This window comes from Rhea americana, unplaced genomic scaffold, assembly GCF_003343005.1.
Source record: "Rhea americana isolate MKP2758 unplaced genomic scaffold, rheAme1 scaffold_172, whole genome shotgun sequence".
NCBI lineage: Eukaryota > Metazoa > Chordata > Aves > Rheiformes > Rheidae > Rhea > Rhea americana.
Window position 1 is genome coordinate 1,150,584 of NW_028185839.1, and position 5,958 is coordinate 1,156,541.

A 5,958-nucleotide genomic window follows, 5' to 3' on the forward strand; every position below is an offset into this window, starting at 1 on the left:
CTCTCAGCATGTTTGGTTTTTTCTTCTGACTCTCTGACCAACAGAAGATCTAACAAACTGTTCTTCATCAATTTCCTAGCAAATACCAGGATGTGGTGTGATGTGCTCACTCAATCCCACCTCTCTCTTCTTGCTAAGGGCATAACACTCAAAGGACGTGTTTTCCACACTCCTTCCTCTCCACTTTAGGATGGAGAACCTTTCTGTAGACACTACCAAAGCGCCCTTTCTCTTTTGTGAGGCCRAACCATGCTTAGGGAACAAAGTTATTTTGCCAAGAGTGTTATCTCCTAGGAGACCTTAGATCTTGTTACTTCATGTCTTCTCTTATCTGGAAAAGTCCCAAATCATGGCCTAGTCTAGTAAGTCATAGCATCATTTAGATTGGAGGGGACATTTGAAGGTCTGTGGTCTGACCCCATAAAGCTTGGTCAAATTTGAGGTTAGATCAGCTTGCTTAGGGTCTTGTCCACGAAAGCTTTGACAGTCTTCTGGGATGGGGATTCCACTGTCCCTTTGAGACCAGTGGTTCAGTGTTTGACCACCTTTACTGTGGAGAATTGTGGGTTGGGGTGGGTTTTTTTCCTCCAAGTATCTAACTGAAATGTTGTTACTCATATCTTCAGTGTGCACCTTTGAAAGAGTCTGGCTCAAACTGTTAGAAGTTCAAATCCTCCATCTACTCTTGGGACGGCTGAGACTCGAGGCCCTCTAGAATTTGCAGGGACAGAGAGGTGCAGTGTGCGGAGTTTGACTCTGCTGGCCAGATGAGCAGCAGGGCCCCCAGGGATCTCTGTGGRATGAGGGAAGGTGGCAGCAGCTCTGCTTTGGCAGTGTTGCTCTAATAAGGTGGCAGTTGTTATATGCTATATGGACATAACTTAGTGTGGATAATACGCTCCAATGCTAGTTTCTGTGTCCTTGGTACTCCCTAGGGGAGAGGAGCAAGTAATTGATACTCCCCTTACCCCCTTATGCTCCTCCAGTCTGGTTTCCATATGGAGCTGAGAGCTAAAAAAGCATCTCGGCACACTTCAGTTGGAAGTGTGTCTGCCTGAGCTGCTTGGTAACCTGCCTGGCCCCCTGACTTAATATAATTCACTGTCTTTTATTAAATGAGGGTGCTGTGGGCTTACAGGATTGTGCTGTTCCTCCCCAGCAACTGGCCTTTGCTAGAAAATAAATCAATAAATGATCAGTGCTCGCCTTCCTAAAAATAGCATTTTGGGCCAGCCTGAGAATTCCTACATCAGAAGCAAATGGAGTGGAGAGCAAAGGCCAAAGGATGTGATTTTGGGGGGTTTTATTTGTTTCTTTCTTTAAAAAAAAAGAAAAAAAAAAGGGACATGAGAGTGTGCTGAGAATGCAGGCGGTGGGATTGATGTTGCCTGCAATGCTGCTCTTCCCTCTGCTAGAGTCAAAGTCACAGCAATCGTGCAGATGGCTCCTGTATTGTGTTACTGTGGCCTAATCTCCCTGTCCTGCGGAGCCCCGAGGAGGGTGGCAGCCTGTGCTGACATCAGGGGAGCTAGGATTACTGCGTTTTAAATAGCTGGCTTTCTTACCCTAGAGGGATGAGCAAATTGCCTGCTCTGACTRGAAAGGGAAGGTGTTTTCTCATAATCGGTACTTAGAAAATACCCTATGTTCTGCCCTACAGGGATGTTAAAGCAAAAAAACCCTCACTAATGGAGATAGTGGTTTACTCATCAACAACTAAAAGTCCTCAGGGCAAGACTGCACAGTGCTAATCCAAGTCGGTTCTCATTGAGTTCTCTGTAACCAGGGAGACAAATATGAATTACTGTTCCAAAACACCAGAGAGTCAGTAGATAGCAGCTTTGTTAGGTCTGGGATTCATCTGTGCGTATGAATGCGTATGTCACCTTGACCTACAGCATATGACAGGGCCTGGAAGTAAAGAATAGTCTTCTAAAAAGCCTTCTGCACATCACGCTGCTCCCATGAGAGTGATGCAGCTTCGTTARGAAAGACTCTAAACACCTTCACCATTGTTTCCACTGCTGCATGTGCAGTCCAGCCTGGAGGTAACCTTGGCGAGTTAGGTGGCTATTTCAAGTTGCTTGCCACTTTACTTGTTTTCAGTCCTGCGTTAGCCTTTCGGTGTCCTCTCCCTTGCCTGGTGGAAGCCTGGTGCCTGCAGCACCAGTGACCGAAGTAGATCCATCCATCTGAGAAGCAGCAAGCAACTTCCTAACCTGCTCAATTCAAAGAGAGCAGGTTCTCTTCGAACCTCTGGTTGCCACTAAGATGTGACATTCAATAAAACCCCACAGCATCAGCAAGAACTCCTTGTCAGAAATTCGCTTTCTGTCCTTAGGGGCTCCTCAGCCTCCTCTGGTTTCCTTCCTAACCTGGTGAACCCCAGTTTTTGTCTTTTTCAAACAAGCTGCTGAGACTTACTGGGACTCACCAGGAATGGTTGGAAACTTTCATAGCCCAAATAGAAGCAAGGATTTAATGTTTACCTACAAGAAACAATAAACAAAAGAGAATTGTGGGGTTTTTTGTTTGTTTGTTTTGTTTTTGTTTTGTTTTTGGGGTTTTTTTTTTTTTTTTTTTTATTGTGCTGGTAAGTGCTTGTAGTCAAGGACGATGTGTTTTAAATAAATGTGCTAGTGGGCATGGCAGAAGTGACTGTGCAAGTCTAAACTCAGGTACCTTTTATTGTGCAAGCCACAGCACAAGCCTACTGCTTCCACTTTGTGCTTGGCTTAAGGAACTGTGATATGTCAGAGCATGTTCGTTGGGGACCTTCACTTCTTAAATGAAGAGAAGGGTACTGTCTTTTGAAAAGGAGACGTCTCTTAAAAATTATCTGGAATGAAATTRTTTCATGAAATTCTTTTAGTCTTGGGAACCCCCTTGGTTGTTTGGCATTTGCGTTTTTTGGCCACGTTCACTTTTTTGGCCAGAACACTTTCTGTCTTTGAGTACAGGATTAAATCCACTCACATCCTGGCCAGACCAGTCCACACTACTTAAAAGGTCCACAGAGCAATTACTATATATCTTGCAAGTCAGATTATTGCATGTCATATACTTCTGAAGACCCCTAAGGAGCTGTCAGACAGTTGCAGATTGTGATAGTTGAAATTACGTGCTTTATTTCACCACTGAACAGGCTACTTCTGCTTCATGTGGACACCCGTACAAATTTTGGCTCAGACGACCTATTAACCTACTGATTTACAGGAGCTTGCTTAGGAGGACTAGAGCAGGCAGCTTTCATGAACATCATTGTGCAAATGAAGCAGAACAGATCTTGTTTCCTTGCCCAACTTTTGTCGCTCGCATTCATTTCTTGGAATTGCTGCTGGAGGTTCTGTGGGATTTTACAGCTATGCCACAGCAGGCTGGAAAAAAAGAGGGGAATCCCGAGTAAGCCAGCATGCATGCGCTCAGCAGCACTGCCAGCCAGGGAAACACTGGTTGTCGGGAGGTGAAAGTACGATTTATTTAAGGTATTCATCYCGCAGGTGAGTTTCCACAGCTTGGTCTCATGGGAAGTGAAGAGGCTGGTGCCACAACTGCAGGAGCCACCCTTACGAACTGGGTTGCATCTGCAAACTGCTGCAGCCCCCTGCAGAGGAAGGCAGCCGCGCCGGGGATTTGATCACTGGCTACCTCCAGCGGGCAAACGAGATGGTTTCACTGCCGGTGCCAGATCAGCACCAGCGCAGGGGGAATTTTCCCAGTAAAACAGTGGCTGGATGAGAGCTGGGAATGAAGAGGCAGTTCAACAGGTCTCCCTGAAAGGGGCCACGAACGTGCAAAGTTACTGCTGGCAGCGAGGTGTGCATTTGGGGGCATTACACTGGACGAGCTTCCAAGCTTCAGTTGCACTTTTATAGCCCACTGAACATTTTGCCAGGAAGGCAAAGTCTAACCAGAGGACAAGCAACAGGCAGAACGAAATCATGCCTTTAATGGCAAAGAAATAGAAAACTGGCAAACCAGAGGAACTGTGTTTTTTTTATGAGACCACAGAACAGTTTCAGGCTAAAACATTCATTCTTTTCGAGAGCTGGCCCAACACAGCAAACAGCATTTACAACTTGGCGTTAATACCCAAGTTATCCAGTATTACGGTAACTCTTAGTCAAGTCTCAAAGGAACTGGTAGTTTTCAAAGCTAATAAACTGACCAATGCATCTTTCAGCTGAAAAAGCCAGGAAATTTGTGTTTTAGAAAAAAATCCTTRGTGTTATTTTGTGGTAATAAATGTACTATTCAGTTTAAACATTAGGGTCCAGCAAAAACAAGCCAGCCACAAAGCGGTGTGACCCTGAAGTCCAGGCTCAGSGGAGGCTCAGGGCTGTGGTGGCTCCTGACGAACTCGGTCGAAGGCGCCTGAGATGCACTGTGCGACAGCCACCGGCAGCCTGCAGCGGATGGGAACGGAAAGCTCCAGCCTTGATGTGTTTGGGCATTGGGAAAACTTTGCTTGACTATGTCTGCTCCTGCCAAAGGGGACCAGGCACCCGGTGCTCAAGCCTGTAGTCCTCAGTGTGCCTAACCCTTCCTGGTGGTGGTGGKGGTRGAGGAGGTGTTTCACCACATGGGCTGTTTCTTGGCTTTACTTTGTAATTCCATCTTTAATCTGCAATTTGTAATTCTTTGTCCCCAGCAGGAAGGTGGCATGTCACGGCCCACATCTGCTAGCCTTCTTACGCCAATAAACGTGGCTCGTCCCTTGTGGCTCACTTCTAGAAAGCTTGAGCATAAGGGATTTCTCAGGGGTATAAATAATTACTCAGTATTTTTACTGGCTACACTAGAACTACCAAGACAGTTGAAAAGCCMAGTTAAAGCAGCATGTTAAAACAGGCAGCAGGCAACCTCAGCAATACATCGACCCGACCAATTGTACAGCGGTGAGAAATGTATCTAACCGGCTTCCTCCCCTGAAAACAAAAGCCTTTGCAAACTCCCTCTGTTTTATACGGAGGTGGAAATAAGATTTTTGGAAATTTTTCATTAGAAATAGAGAGAGAAGCGGATGCTGGATCAGGGATTTAGCCCCGAGCCCCTGCTGCAGCTCGCTGCTGTGCTGGGCAAATACTGCAACCGCTGGAACTGAGCAATGAAGTTTTCGTTCCTTTTTCAGCCAAAGTTTCCACCTCAAGGCTGAGCAATGTTTTCACATTTACATATCCCYGGGACTGGCTTCCTCCCCTGCTAAGTTCTGTTTTCAATAAGTTGGTGTTTCAGGAAGCAGGGAAGTTCCCAGGCAGCAGCGCTGAGGGCTCATCGCAGTGWCGCCCCGAGGACGCACGTGAGGCAACAGCTCTTCCGACGGCCCCGGAGCGGTGGTCTCAGCCGATCCCCCCCTCAAAAGGCCCCCGTTCATTTTCTATCCACATTTGGCTAGTGAATTTGCAGAAATTTTCTCCCTTTTCACTCAAATTTTCAGGAAAAAACCCTTTTTCGCTGCCCCGGCGGCCCAATTTGGTAGTAATAAATGACCAATGTGGGCAAACTTTCCAGCGCGTGGCTGGAAGGCTCCCAAGGCTTCGAAGAGGGGCCCCGCGCAGCCCGCGGGCGCCTGCCGCTGCGCCGCGGCGCCCCAAGGCCCGGAGGCGCCGGCGGAGCCTGCGCAGGGCCCGGAGGCAGCGGCTACGTCCTGGCAGGGGACGCGGCAGAGCGCGGGCAGGACGTACAGGGTGGGAGTTGAGAGACTTTTCTTTCTCTGCGTAAGCCACGGGAAGGAGCCACGCTCCGGAAAGGCTCGGCGAGCGCGCGGGGTCCTGCTGGGAGTCGGCGCTGACGGGGTGATTTCCAAGGGAAATCCGAGGCACCGGAGGCTGCGCCCGCGCGATCTGCTGCCGCTGGGCGCAGGAAGGAGGCGATTTCGCTTTGGCAAAGGCCGCGCTGTCTCCAGAGCGGAACCCGAGGGTCCCCCGAACGGTGACCGAAGAGGGGCGCGCGGACGCG